This window comes from Odocoileus virginianus, unplaced genomic scaffold (genome assembly GCF_023699985.2).
Source record: "Odocoileus virginianus isolate 20LAN1187 ecotype Illinois unplaced genomic scaffold, Ovbor_1.2 Unplaced_Scaffold_24, whole genome shotgun sequence".
NCBI classification, from domain to species: domain Eukaryota; kingdom Metazoa; phylum Chordata; class Mammalia; order Artiodactyla; family Cervidae; genus Odocoileus; species Odocoileus virginianus.
In genome coordinates, this window is record NW_027224286.1 from 218,173 (window position 1) to 232,725 (window position 14,553).

At 38.8% G+C, this 14,553-nt stretch overlaps 1 pseudogene; it reads right to left on the bottom strand.

The window, feature by feature from the left end:
- Window positions 1–14,553, bottom strand: part of LOC110148906 (zinc finger protein 665-like) — a 47,408-nt pseudogene that overhangs the window by 32,409 nt on the left and 446 nt on the right.

Genomic DNA, 14,553 nt, shown 5'->3' on the forward strand with positions numbered 1-14,553 from the left:
TCTATTATTAAAATTATGGTGGCCATTTAATGCAAATGGCTAATAATATCAGAAAGTACTGACTAGGATTATTGTTTCATGAAAATGAGACAAAATCTAAAATTGAAAAGTGTTTTGCCTCTCACCCTTCACTCTTCTTGGTCATTCAGTGGACTCATCACATCCCACATGGCATCTTCTGGAGCTTCCTGTTTGGTGAGAATGATAAACCTACTTCTTTCAGTTACTATTTGCCAAGTGGCCTCTCAGCCACAAATAAAAACTATCCTACCGGAGAAACAATTACTCTTTTGTAATGGGTATAGAATGAAGCACTACTGAAAGAATCCTACATTGAAAATGTGTATTATAGCAGGGGAAGGAGAGAGTGGAATGAGTGGAGAGAGTAGCACTGAAACATATACATTGACACGAGTGAAACAGACAGCTAATGGGAAGGTGCTGTATAACACATGGAGCTCAAACCCAGTGCTCTGTGACAACTTGGAGGGGTGGGATGGGGTAGGGCGTAGGAGGGAGGCTCAAAAAGGAGGGAACATATGTAAGCTTATGGCTGATTCACACTGTTGTATGGCAGAAACCAACACACCATTGTAAAGCAATTATCCTCCAAATAAAAATAAAAAAAAAATGTGTGGATTAAAAAGCTTCATGAAGCAACCCAGATGCCCATCAGCAGACGAATGGAAAAGGAAGCTGTGGTACATATACACCACGGAATATTACTCAGCCATTAAAAAGAATTCATTTGAATCAGTTCTAATGAGATGGATGAAACTGGAGCCCATTATACAGAGCGAAGTAAGCCAGAAAGATAAAGACCATTACAGTATACTAACACATATATATGGACTTTAGAAAGATGGTAACGATAACCCTATATGCAAAACAGAAAAAGAGACTCAGATGTATAGAACAGACTTGTGGACTCTGGGAGAAGGCGAGGGTGGGATGTTTCAAGAGAACAGCATTGAAAAATGTATATTATCTAGGGTGAAACAGATCACCAGCCCAGGTTGGGTGCATGAGACAAGTGCTCGGGCCTGGTGCACTGGGAAGACCCAGAGGGATCGGATGGAGAGGGAGGTGGGAGGGGGGACCGGGATGGGGAATACATGTAAATCCATGGCTAATTCATTTCAATGTATGACAAAAACTACTGTAATGATGTAAAGTAATTAGCCTCCAACTAATAAAAATAAATGGAAGAAAAAAAAAAAAAGCTTCATGAAGACATTTCTTCACTGATGAGTTAGATCTGTTTAGCACATGTTGGAGAAAATTCACAATGTGTGAATAAATCACACTTTGAGAATTTATGACAAACATTCAAAATGCTTGGGTGTAATGTAACAGAGTAAAGAATTTGGTGCCACAAATACAATATGATTACATTGTAATCAATGTAATCAATGTAAATTAGACCATTTGACTTACTGCTCTATGAGCCTACCTATTACAGAACCCTTTGCACTGATGAAATGCATTCACACACCTGTCAGTTCAGAATGGTTTCAATCACTGGATATCTAGCAGGAAACAAAATCAATACCCTGCCTTCAAGGAGCATATTCTATAGGGTAGTGTCACCAATAATTAAATCATATATGATGGTGTTAAGTACTATTAAGGTGTACATGTATAAAGATGGAGTGACAGGGTACCCTAAATTAAATAATGTGTTCAGAAAATGCTCATAGAACAAGAAGACATCTGAATAAAAGCATTCATTAATTCAAAGTGTGTGCCATACAAATGGGGACCCATGAAACAAAGGATCTAAGTGGCTTCTGGCATCCTGGAACATAGAGCTTTGGCTCATTTTCCATATCTGACTTCCAGAACCATAAGAGAATAAACTTGTGTTCCTTCAAGTCTCTCAGTTTATGATAACTTAGCAGTAGAAACAGGAAATTTAAGGAAATAATGCACAGAGAATCAAAAGAATCTATACAAATTTCTAGAAAAAAGTATAATTTGCAAGGTGTCAGGACATAAACTGCAAAAATCTATTGTCATTTTATATCCATGTAATTTACAAATGGAAACTGAAATTAAATATAGAATACGATAGTTGCTCAAAAAGAAGAAAAATGTGTAAATCTAACAAAATATTTTTATGCTTAAAACCTACAATGGGAAGGAACAAAATCAAAGACAATCTCATATTTAGGTCATCTGAAAGAAACATGATATTCACTGAACTATTAATAAAACATACCAGATTAATTGACTGGAAGACACAACAAAGTGATATTAAGATATCCCAAACTGACAAACAGGTTTAATGCATTTTCCATCAAGATTTTTGTAGATTCAAATGAGATTATTCTAAAAATAACAGAGAGAGGTGAAAGAACTAGAAGAGCTAAAACACCTGAAAAATATTGAAGTGGTTGGAATCACCCCACATGATCTCAAGATTTCTAATACAGTGACAGGAATCAAGACTGTGTGGGATTTGTGGAATGACAGACACAAAGACCAATGAGACAGAAAGAGGAGACAAGAAATAGCCCTCCATCACTACAGTTTTTTTCCAGATGGCACAGGGGTAAAGAATCCACCTGCCAATGCAGGAGACCCAAGAGACGCAGGTTCAATCCCTGGGTGGGGAAGATGCCCTGGAGGAGGAAATGGCAACCCACTCCAGTATTCTTGCCTGGGAAATCCCATGGACAGAGGAGCCTGGTGGGCTATAGTCCATGGGGTCACAAAGAGCTGGACACGACTGAGGACACCACACCGTACATTAACCCTTGAATAGCACAGGTTTCAGCTGTGTGGATTCAATTATACGGGCATTTTTTCTAATAAACACTACTACAGGATCTGAGGTCGGTTGAATCCGAGGATGCAGAATCACGGATATAGCGGGATAGCATTAAATTATACATGGATTTAGAACTGTTCAGGAGACTAAACCCTAACTCCCTGCCTTGTTCAAGGGTCAAGTGTACTTCCAATTACTTTTTGACAAAGGTACCCAGGCAACTCAATGAAGGCAGGCCTGTCCCACACATGTGCTCATCAATGAAATATTCATAGTACAAAAGAAAATTTCTCCATTTAAACTTTACATCTGTCAAACATCGGCAAAAAGTTAACCAATGCTTTAAAACAAATTGTGGAACTTTACACTGTAAGAGATTTAGGAAAAATGCTATAGAACAAAAACTTCAGAATCCGGAACTTGATGCAGAGTCCTTAGACATGTCACAAGCACGTGACCCAGGGAGAAAATACCAGGGAGAATATACAAAAACTTGAAAGTGAGAAGGGTTTTTGCCCTCAACCTTCAGCCTTCTCAGTCATAGAGCAGTCATGTTACTATAAGGTGAGGATTAAGTACTCATGGAGGTTGAAGAGGCAGAGGACCCCATCACACCCCACGTGGCAGCCTCTGGACTTCCTGTTAGATGAGAATGATAAACCTACTACTTTCAGTCCCTGTTCTCCAGGTGGTCCGTCACCCACAAATAAAAACTGTCCTACCTGAGCAGTAAGATTATTATTTCACATCCATGGCATTTGTGAGATAATCTCACAAATGAGATTATTTGGAGAATGAGTTAATTAATTGACTCGATAATCTCAATGAGATTATTTGCGAGAATGAGTTAATTGATTAATGAATGAGCTAATTAATTAACTCAAGAATGAGTTAATTAATAAATTCCTCCTCTTAAGGCCTGACCACAATAAAATACATTTATCTGGTTTCTATCCGGAATGAATTTTCTAATGAAGCCTAAGCTGTGGCTACCTTCTAAAAGCCTTGTCGTACCACTGTATTATTAAAGTCTCTCACCAGGATGGGTCACCTGATGGAAACTTGGGCTTGACACTGAAGGATTTGCCACACTCATATTTGAAAGGTTTCTCTCCAGTATAAAGTATCTGGCAGATCTCAAAGTATGAACTTGGACTGAAGACTTTGAGATACTTAGTACATTTGTAAGGTTTCTCTCCACTAGAGATTATCTGATAGAAAATGAGGCTTGCAGGCACAAAATCTTTGGCATATTCATGACATCTGCTTAGCTGTTCCCTACTATGAAATCTCCAGTGAATTGTACGCTGTTAAGTTTTGAATGAAGACTTCCCATATATGTCACACATATATAGTTTCTTTCATGTATAAATTATCTGATACTTAGTGAAGGTTTAGAACTCAGTAAAGGCATTTCAAGTTCATTACAGCTGAAAGCCTTCTCTATGTTATGTACTCTCTGATGAACTGCAAAAAGTGAATTTCGACTAAAGACCTCCCCACACTCATGACATTTGTAAGGTTTCTCTCCCGTGTGAATTCTCTGATGCTTTCCAAGGTTTGGCTTTTGAGAAAACAACCTGCCACACTCATTACATTTGAAAGGTTTCTCTCCAGTATGAATTCTCTGATGACTTTCAAGATTTGAATTTCGACTGAAGACCTTCCCACACTCATTACATTTGTAAGACTTTTCTTCAATATGAACTCTCTGATGCTTTGTAAGGTATGCTCTTTGATTAAAAAATTTGCCACACTCATTACATTTGTAAGGTTTTTCACCAGTATGAATTCTCTGATGACTTACAAGATTTGAATTTTGACTGAAGACCTTGCCACACACATTACAGTTATAAGGTTTCTCTCCAGTATGAATTCTTTGATGACTTGCAAGATTTGAATACTGATTAAAGACCTTGCCACACTCATCACATTTGTAAGGTTTCTCCCCAGTATGAATTCTCTGATGTCTTCCAAGATGTGAATTTTGACGGAAGACCTTACCACACTCATTACATTTGTAAGGTTTCTCTCCATTGTGAATTCTCCGATGAATTCTAAGGCATGAATTCTGACTGAAGACTTTGCCACATACATCACACTTACATAATTTCATGCCTGTATGGATTACCTCATGTGTGGAGAGGTGAGAGCCACGATTAAAGGTTTTGCCACACTCATTGCATCGGTAAGGTCTCTCTCCAGTATGAATTCTTTGATGACGTTTAAGAGAGGAATTCTGACTACAGACTTTGCTACATACATCACATTTATACACTTTCTCTCCTGTATGCCTTATCTGATGTCTACGGAGGGAGGAGCTATGATTAAAGGTTTTACCACACTCATCACATTTGTAAATTTTCGCACGAGTGTGAGTTGTCCAATGACTTACAAGGTGTGACTTTAGACGAAAAACATTGCCACATATACCACATTTATATAACTTCTCTCCTGTATGGATTAGAAGGTGTCTACTGAGGGAGGAGCCATAATTGAAGGATTTGCCACATTCATGACATTTGTAAATATTTTTCTTAAATATATGCAGTTCATCCTGAAAGTTTAACACAAGTCTATTTTTAATAGGCTTCTTTCCTGCATCCCACCTACCTTGTCGATCTCTTCTGTGAGTTACATTTTCCTTATACATTACAGGCATTCCTCTGTAATTTCTTTCATCATTCTTCCACTGACACCCAAAGTCATCTTCCTGGATTTCCGTGAAGCAAAAATATTTCATTTCAGGGCTTTTTTGTCTTTCCAATGTCACTGTTTGGAATGCATCTCCTGTATCACTGCTTGCTGTTCGTTGTAATTTCTTGACCACATGTATATGAGAGATATCTACAAGATACAAAGAACCATAAAGTGTATTATTCATTACAACTCATGAATAAAAGTGTAATGTTGAATATATGACATTAAACCAAAAGTAGGGAACTGCCTGGCAGTCCAGTGGTTAGGACTCTCTGCTCCCACTGCAAGGGGGATGGCTTCAATCCCTGGTCAGGGAACTAAGATGTCACACAGCATGGTCAAAATAAAATAAAACAAATCAAAAGTACTATTTATGACCAATAAGGTTATGAAACTTCCGAATCATGACCTTAAAAATTTTAGGAACATCCCAACTAATAATAAAAAAAAAAATTTTAGGAACACTAAAGGAATAGGACTCTTTACTAAAGAAAGAATGATTATATGTAAGGTGAGAGTGTGAGATGGTTGGATAGCATCACCAACTCAATGGACATGAACTTGGGCAAACTCCAGGAGATAGTGAGGGACAGGAAAGCCTGGCATGCTGCAGTTCACAGGGTTGCAAAGAGTCAGAGTACAACTTAGAGACGGAACAATAACAACAACAACTGACTTCTAACACCCTGTGACAAAAACATTCCCACTAGACAAATGTAGCTTAACTCTCAAAGAAAGAATATTTTGTCCCTATGACATCAAAGCATATACCAATTATGCTCTGGTGTCAATTACGCTTTGGTATATTTGGAGACCAATGGTCTCGCTAATAAGGAGACAAAAAATATTATACTGTACATATATTCTGTATTCTATGGCATACAAATAAATGCTAAAGACCACACAATCCACTGTAATGTACATAATCCAAAACAAACTTATCTAATGAATAAATAACTGGTCGTATGGAATTACAAAACACAGCATATAAAAATGGAAGAATTTTTTTTTCCATTTATTTTTATTAGTTGGAGGCTGAAGGTGAGGGTGGGATGTTCCGAGAGAACAGCATCGAAACATGTACATTATCAAGGGTGAAACAGATCACCAGCCCAGGCTGGATACATGAGACAAGTGCTCGGGGCTGGTGCACTGGGAAGACCCAGAGGGATCGGGTGGAGAGGGAGGTAAGGGGAATACATGTAAATCCATGGCTGATTCATGTCAATGTATGGCAAAAACCACTACAAAAATGGAAGAATTTGTTAACACAATTTTTCACAAAAAATTTTTCTGAATATCTGCTGTAGAGCTATGTATCCATAAAGAATATGCATTTTACAACATTAACAAATGGTACATGTCAGTTGTACTCTATAACAAAAGTTGAAAAACCATCATATATTAACTACAATTAAGAATTAACCAATAAAATATTCTAGAGTTACGTAACCTAACAGCAAATAAATAAAGTCATTCCCAGCCTTCACAAAACACTTAAAATTCTCCAGTTCATTGGCTCTAAAAAGGTATGTAATAAACAGCAATTTGTAAATTTATCAACTAGGGTCAGACACAATGTTGATTAGCACAAACTGGAGATGAAAAGCATACAAGATGTGATGCAAAATGGTATTATAATAAACATGACAAAATATTAACATAACTATTTATAAAAAGTAACTTTTCAGGCTTCCCTGATCGCTCAGTGGTGAACAATCTGCCTGCCGATGCAGATGTGGGTTTTACCCCTGATCCAGAAGATCCCACAATCCTCAGAGCAACTTGTCCATGTGCCACATCTAGTGAACCTGTGCTCTAGAGCCTGGAAGCTGCAACTACCAAAGCTTGCACGCCCTAGAGCCCTGCTCCACAACAGGAGAAGCCACAACATGAGAAGGCCACACACAGCAGCTAAAGAGTGGCCCCTGCCCTCCACAACTAGAGAAAAAGCACAGGAAGCAATGAACATCCTGCACAGCCAAAAGTAAATACATAAATAATTTTGCTTTTAAAAAGCAACTTTTCAATCATGATTATAAAACATGCAAGAGTCTAAGCCATCAAAGAGCTCTAATTTGTTTCAAAAGGCTTGTTTTTAAAGGTTTAAAAGGCATGAGGTAAATCAACACAAGTTTTCAAATCACAGGTTTGACTCACAGATTTCTATGCATGACCACAATTGATACAGAAAGTACTGAGAGACACAGGATTTGAACCGGAACTTCCAAATAGTAACAACATATTCTAAAGCATGACTGCTGACCCCAGCAGTACAGATTACAAAATATTAAAACAAATACCAGGAGTTTAAAAAGAATATTCCAAGGGAGACACAAAAGAAGTCAGCCATTGTAACTAATAATGTTATTTAGCCACCCTTCCTGAAAGTGGTTTTTCTAAGTCTTCACAACTGCACATAGCGATTTTGGTCATGTCATGAGAAAGTTGTACAACAGGAAAAGAGGGACCATTTTTACACCAAGTTATATGGAAGGTAGAGTGATGAGCAAAGGAGTGCTAGGGAAACTGGGATGAAAATAATGATTTAAATATGTGAGCAAATGACAGTCTTCCCATCCACATAAAAGTACCATGTGAAGAAAGGTCAGCAATGAGAAATGGCATGAGTGGAGTACAAGGTATGTGCATATGTGGGAGCACAGCTAGTGATTGTATATCTAGGTGAATATAATTGTACCAGAAAGCAGCCAAGATGGCGGAGCAGATGTATCCTATGCTCACTTCCTCTCACGAGCACAATCATCATACTTTCTTTCCCAAGCACCAAAATCACAATAATCTGCAGAACCACCATCGCTGACAAAGACTAAAACCTACCAGAAAATATCTGCTACAACTAAAGCCATAAAGAAAGGGATGGGGCAGATCCATGATACAATCAAATCTCATACTTTGTGTGGGTGACAGACAAACTGGAGAATAATTATAAAACAGTTTCTCCCACAGAAGCCCCACATCAGACCCTCCAGTCCAGGGGTCCAACATCAGGAAGAGAAGAACGTGAATAAAGTTTTCCCAGGATAAACTCCTACATCATCTCCTCTGGCTCATAGGAGATGGTCATTGGTATCTGGAAACAAGACTGACACTGTGCTCTTGAGGCAGGCTTTTGTGACAGTCCTCAAAGCCAGGAAAAGACAAAAAAAACAACAGAGAAAGTGAAGCTCTCATGATACTTTCTCTTATCCTACAACATGCTGACCAATCTACTAAGTAGCTTCAAGTGGTGACTCAGTACATAGCAGGAAAATATTATAACTCATAAGGAAAATCATTCTCCATCAAAAACTTTCTGTTAGCAAATCCACCCCACAAAGAGTCCATCCAGAGCTGTCTACTACAAGTGGATTATCACAGTAAGGAAACTGGATAAAATTATAAACTCTAGGACTATATTTCAAAAGCAAGTTTCACAGTCAAGATTAAAACTCTTCTACTTGAAGGCAAGAATGTGCTAGTTATTTTTATATTTCTCTCAGAGCCTATGAAAGCCAATAAAATAAGTTAATTAATTTATTTATTAAGTTTATTTAATCACACAGACACAAAATCCCTCAAGTTTCAAAAGGTAAAATCATGCAAATGTAGAAGAATATGGAATCAGGAGAGTATACTGATTAGGTAGAGCCATAGAAGAGTGATGAAAGAGTGGAAAAAATACAAGATTTGGGGAAGAGATGAAACCATGCAGTTAACCCAAGATGCCAAACCAAGAGCCTGAAAGATACACATATTTCCCCCAAGAGGAACTAGGAAATTAAAAAAGAGGATCTTTTTATCCACTGTCTTTGTAGTTTTGCCATGTAAAAATTACACAAGACCCAATCTGCCTCCCAGTTTCACATATCCCTGAAGTGTGTGGCAAAAATCAGAACAGAAGAAATGGCTGCAAAATCTAAACAAGGGGAGAGAGCTTGAGACAACAGCTCCATGAAGGTGCCACATGGAATCAAAAAGCAGCCAATGCCTTCCCATCTTCTGACTAGATCTTTTAAGAACACAAATCGGGATGAAAGAGAGAAAAGCCCAGGGAGTGAGTCTGGAAGCATCAACTCTTATTTATATAGACTGAGAACTGAGCATCCAATGAAATTAAGTCCCGGGAGAGAAGTGAAAGGGGTAAAAGACGCTTACAAAGCAACCGTCTTCGAGGTGCTCAAAGTCAACCAACAACTAGTTCACAGGGACCAGATGGCAGTGTGTAGATCACAATGAAGACTTTGCTTTTGTTTCTGGTGGTGCTCCACCAGAGGGTGAAAGAATACATTCTACATGGTGAAGAACAGAATGATGACCCAGGAGTAAGAAAAATGTGCTCTCAGCATTCACAATAAATAAACTTCTGTTTTCTGAAAAGAACTCTCCCACGTGGGTAGAGTTACCCAAAGACCAGTAATACTGCCACTTCCTCTCTGCCCTTCTGAGATCTGACCTGTGCTCAGACTTTTGATACATTCCTATCCTCTTGGTGGTTTGCTCTTTTCATGTCACTCTTCACAGGCTAGAGGTGTTCCTCTTGTTCCAAGATGGAAATAATATTCTGATCAGAAATAGAAATTTCTGCTTCTCAAAAGAATGAAACATGAAGAGCTGGGGCTTTTCTAGCATCCCAGCTCTTTGTTCAGGTGAGGAGTGAGGACATTGAACGTGGGTTTGAAGAACTCTATCACAAGTTGGTCCACCACTTGCCTCCTAGTGAATGCAGAGGAAACAGTGTAATATTCAGATAATGAGCTCTCTTCCAAGAAGTAGTAGAGCAAAAAGCATACAGGCAGAAAAAAAGAGAATTTGATATTTTTAAAGTTTGCCCTCAGCCTTATAAATACTTATGCTCTGGAACAATGCCTGATGTATTATGAAATGGATTAATCATTTGCAGAAAAGCTAAGCTTAAACCCGTGATACCACAGCATGAAGCTTTTCTTGTCTGAATCAACAGGGATTTCAGATCAGTCAAGCAAAACAGGGGGATCCCAAGGGGCACAGAAGGGAAATGCAATGATACTCAAGGACAGATTCCAATTTCTGAAGCGAAGTCATCCTCACCCACAGAGATTAGGTTCCTGAGGGTCTCCACCATCACGTCCATGTAAAAGGCCCTCTGAGCAGGGTCCAGGCATTCCCACTCCTCCTGAGAGAATTCTACAGCAACATCCTTGAAGGTCAACTGTTCCTGAAACAAAAACATCTCATCAAAGGGCCATGAAAAGAGTTCTTGGGAGGTGGGAGGGGGGGACTGGGATGGGGAATGCATGTAAATCCATGGCTGATTCATTTCAATGTATGACAAAAACTACTGTAATGATGTAAGGTAATTAGCCTCCAACTAATAAAAATAAATGGAAAAAAAAAGAAAAAAAGAAAAGAGTTCTTATTTTTGCACAAAATGAGAAGAGGAGAGAGGAGGAAGGATCCATTCAATTGAAGTATGTATTCTGACAGATCCAGGTAAAGGTATCTAGAGCAAATTATGCATCCGTAATTTTAATTTCTTATCCCTTTTCATAGAGATTATGATATCCTCCATACAATGCAGATTTTTCACTTTTTCTGGACAACACACAAACAACATAGAAATAAAAATCAATAACAGGTGGTCTATTCAGAAATGTTACCTATTATGTTTTATACACCATATGACAGTCAATATCTAGATGAGCTACAGCACCCGTGGGATCTTCAGAGATTACAAAGTCCACAGTGGCTTTACAGAAAGGTCAAAATCTGCAATTACGACGATTACAAGAGCAATGACTCGAAGTGTTAGAATGCTTACTATAGGCCAAATCCCATTCTAAATCAATTCTTTACATGTATGAAATTGCTATAAACATAACAGCTCATTAGAGACGATTTCTTCCCATCTTAAAGCAGAGAATACTGTGTCAGACACACTTGGAGACACTTGACTCAGGTAATGAAACTAAACAGTAATATCAGAACTCAGAGGGCTGGCCTCTGGAATTGAAACTAAAGAATCACAGTTGAATAACAGAAAGAGTATTAAAGGCACACTGACAGAGGGTTCTCTGAGAAAATCTGAAAGAAGCTGAAGGTGAACAACATGGAAGAGCATTAAAGATCATCATACATGTGGGCTCATACACAAACATACATATGATGTTAGTAATCTTATTGCTATTTAAACCATTAACATGACAATGCAAAAAAATTTTTTGAGGTCAAGGATTATATTTAAGATATAATTGCAAGTGTAAAGATAGGTTTGAAATATGTTTTTATCAAAACCATGGACGTGTACTTCCATGCACTCACACACGCATATGTAAACACACAATTAATTGAAAAGACAGGAGTTCCCTGATGGTCCAGTGGTTAGGATTCAGTGATTTCACTGCCATAGCTCTGGGTTCAATCTCTCATAGGGAAACTAAGATCCCACAGGTGGCTCGGCTTGGTCAAAGTTAAGAAAAAAAAAAAAAGATATAAACATTGAACTAGAAAGCTTTCCTTCTCAGATCAGGAAGAAGGCAAGGATACATACTTCTGCACTACTGTCCACCAAAGTACAGAAAGCCCTCATCACAGAAATTAGACAAGAAAAAGAAATCAAACTTATCCAAATTGGAAAAAGTAAAATTATCTTTTTTCATAGATGACAACTTTTATATGTAAAAATAGTAAAGATTCCACAAGGAAACTGCTACATCAAAGAATAACTCTAGAAAAGTTGCAGGATACAAAAGTCCATGTGCAAAAATCAGGTAAATTTCTATACACAATGGTGGTGGTTTAGCTGCCTGTGTGCTCAGTCCCTCAGTTGTGTCTGAGTCTTATGATCCCATGGACTATAACCCACTAGGTTCCTCTGTCCATGAGATTTCCTAGGCAAGAATACTGGAGTGGGTTGCCATTTCCTTCTCCAGGGGATCACCCCAATCCAAGGATAAAACCCAGGTCTCCCGCATTGCAGGAAGATCCTTTACCAACTGCAGTACCAGGGAAGCATATACACAATGAACAATGTCAAAAGAAAATTCAAAAAGAATCCTATTTCTAAAGCACCATAAGGATACAACACTTCATAATAAATCCAAGAAAGAGGTGAAAAACTTGTATACTGAAAACTATTAAAACTTGCTAAAAGATATATAAAGAGATACAAATAAACTGACATCTTGGATTGAAAGACTAAATATTCTTACAATGAACTTACTACCCAAAGTGTTTTACAGATTCAATCTAATCCCTCTCAAAAGGGATTGCATGGCAATTTTGGCAGGAATGTAAGTTATTACACTAAAATTCATAGGGAATCTCCAAGAATCCCAAATTGCCAAAGAAGAAGAAAGGAAGGAACCTTTATAGATTTCAAAACACATTACAAAGTAATCAAGATGGTGTGGTACTGGCATAAACACAGATACATAAATCAGTGCAAGAGAAAAGAATACTCTGAATTGATTTTGCATATATGCAAAATGCATTTTCAGTGGTGCCAGGACCACAGAATAGAAGGTAGACAGACTGGGAATCAACTGAGAATATGACCTTACCTGAGAAATAGCCATTCCTGACTCCTTTTCTTTGCTCTTCCAGGCTTCTTCCTCAGTCTAACTGAGTCTTTAGAAGTCAATCTTGAAAGGTGAAAATAGGCAGTTTAATGCTTAAAATCAACACACCCCCTTCCTGTGCCCTCCCCCCACACCCCCCAAACTGGGAAGACCTCACCATGTGGAACAGACAGTCCTCTGCTGCACACTGTCTCAGGAAGGACTCAGAACAGTCAACTCCTACAGAGAGATCAACAAGTCAGTTCCTACACTTTTTTTCAGTGCTTGATAGAGCTTTGAAGATCAAATAGTGTAGGGTATCCTTTTTTTCACTATATATTTTTTTCAGATTATTTTCCACTAGAGGTTATTATAAGATATTGAACATAGTTCCCTGCACTATACAGTAGGTCTTGTTTAATTATTCTACATATAGTAGTGTGTATCTGTTCATCCCAAACTTCTAATTTATCCCTCCTCCTCCTTCCATGTTTGGGAACCACAAGTTTGTTTTCAGTATCTGTGAGTCTATTTCTGCTTTGTAAATAAGTTCATTTGTATCATTTTTTTTAGATTCCACATGTAAGTGATATCATGTGTGTCTGTCTGATTTACTTCACTTAGTGTGACAATCGTGTCTACCTACACTATGTGTTTCCACATATCGTCATCCTGTCTCCCTATTTCTATATCTTTCTCTTTTTGTTCCCCTCTACTTTCCTGCTGTTTCTGCCCTCCTATGTTCTCATACCTGTCTCACTCCACTCTGCAAATCATTCCCTCTCTTGATGCTCCTTCTCTCTAACTTTTCTGACTGCCCTACATCTCTTGTGTATTTCTGCCCCTTTCTCTGCTTCTTCTGTGCCCTTCAGTTACACTCCTTCTATGTTACACTCCCTTCCTCCCCACTCTCGGGCACCCCAGGTGGTGATGCTTCCTTCCGGCTCTCTCTCCCTTCGCTCTTGCAGTCAATATTTTTCTTCTCCTTCTCTCCCAATCACCATGATGCTCTGAAGGCTATGTTTCCACCTTTTATCCTCTCCCGGACTCTGTGAAGGGCCTCATCATTGTTGCCACCCTCCTACCAGTAGATCCAGAGTCCCTCTCCCTATGTCGCTATCCAATCCCTGGAGATCTGGCATTTTAAACTTCTCTTTTATTCACTTTCTACCTTCAAGGAGTAATCACTTTCACTTTACTATTTACAAGTCCCTGTCTGTTCCCACTGGTTTTCCCTCATTCTTTATCCTTCTCAATTTTTCTGTCTCAGTCGCTCTCTCTGTCTGCTTCTCCTCGCCCCTGTATTTACGAGGATGGCGACTGAATAAGATGCCCGCGGACTGAAAAAGACCGTTTGGATCTCTGGACCGAACAACACTGGGCGTCACAGAGATGGCCCACGTCACCACCCTTACCCTGGGTTAGGGCTGACCAGGAGAGGGGGCCCTGCGGGGCAGAAGGACGGGTCTGAGGAGACGCGAGGACTGAGGGGCTGCGAGCTAGGGGGTCTCAGGAACCGGATGGGCTCTTCAGAATCCCAGC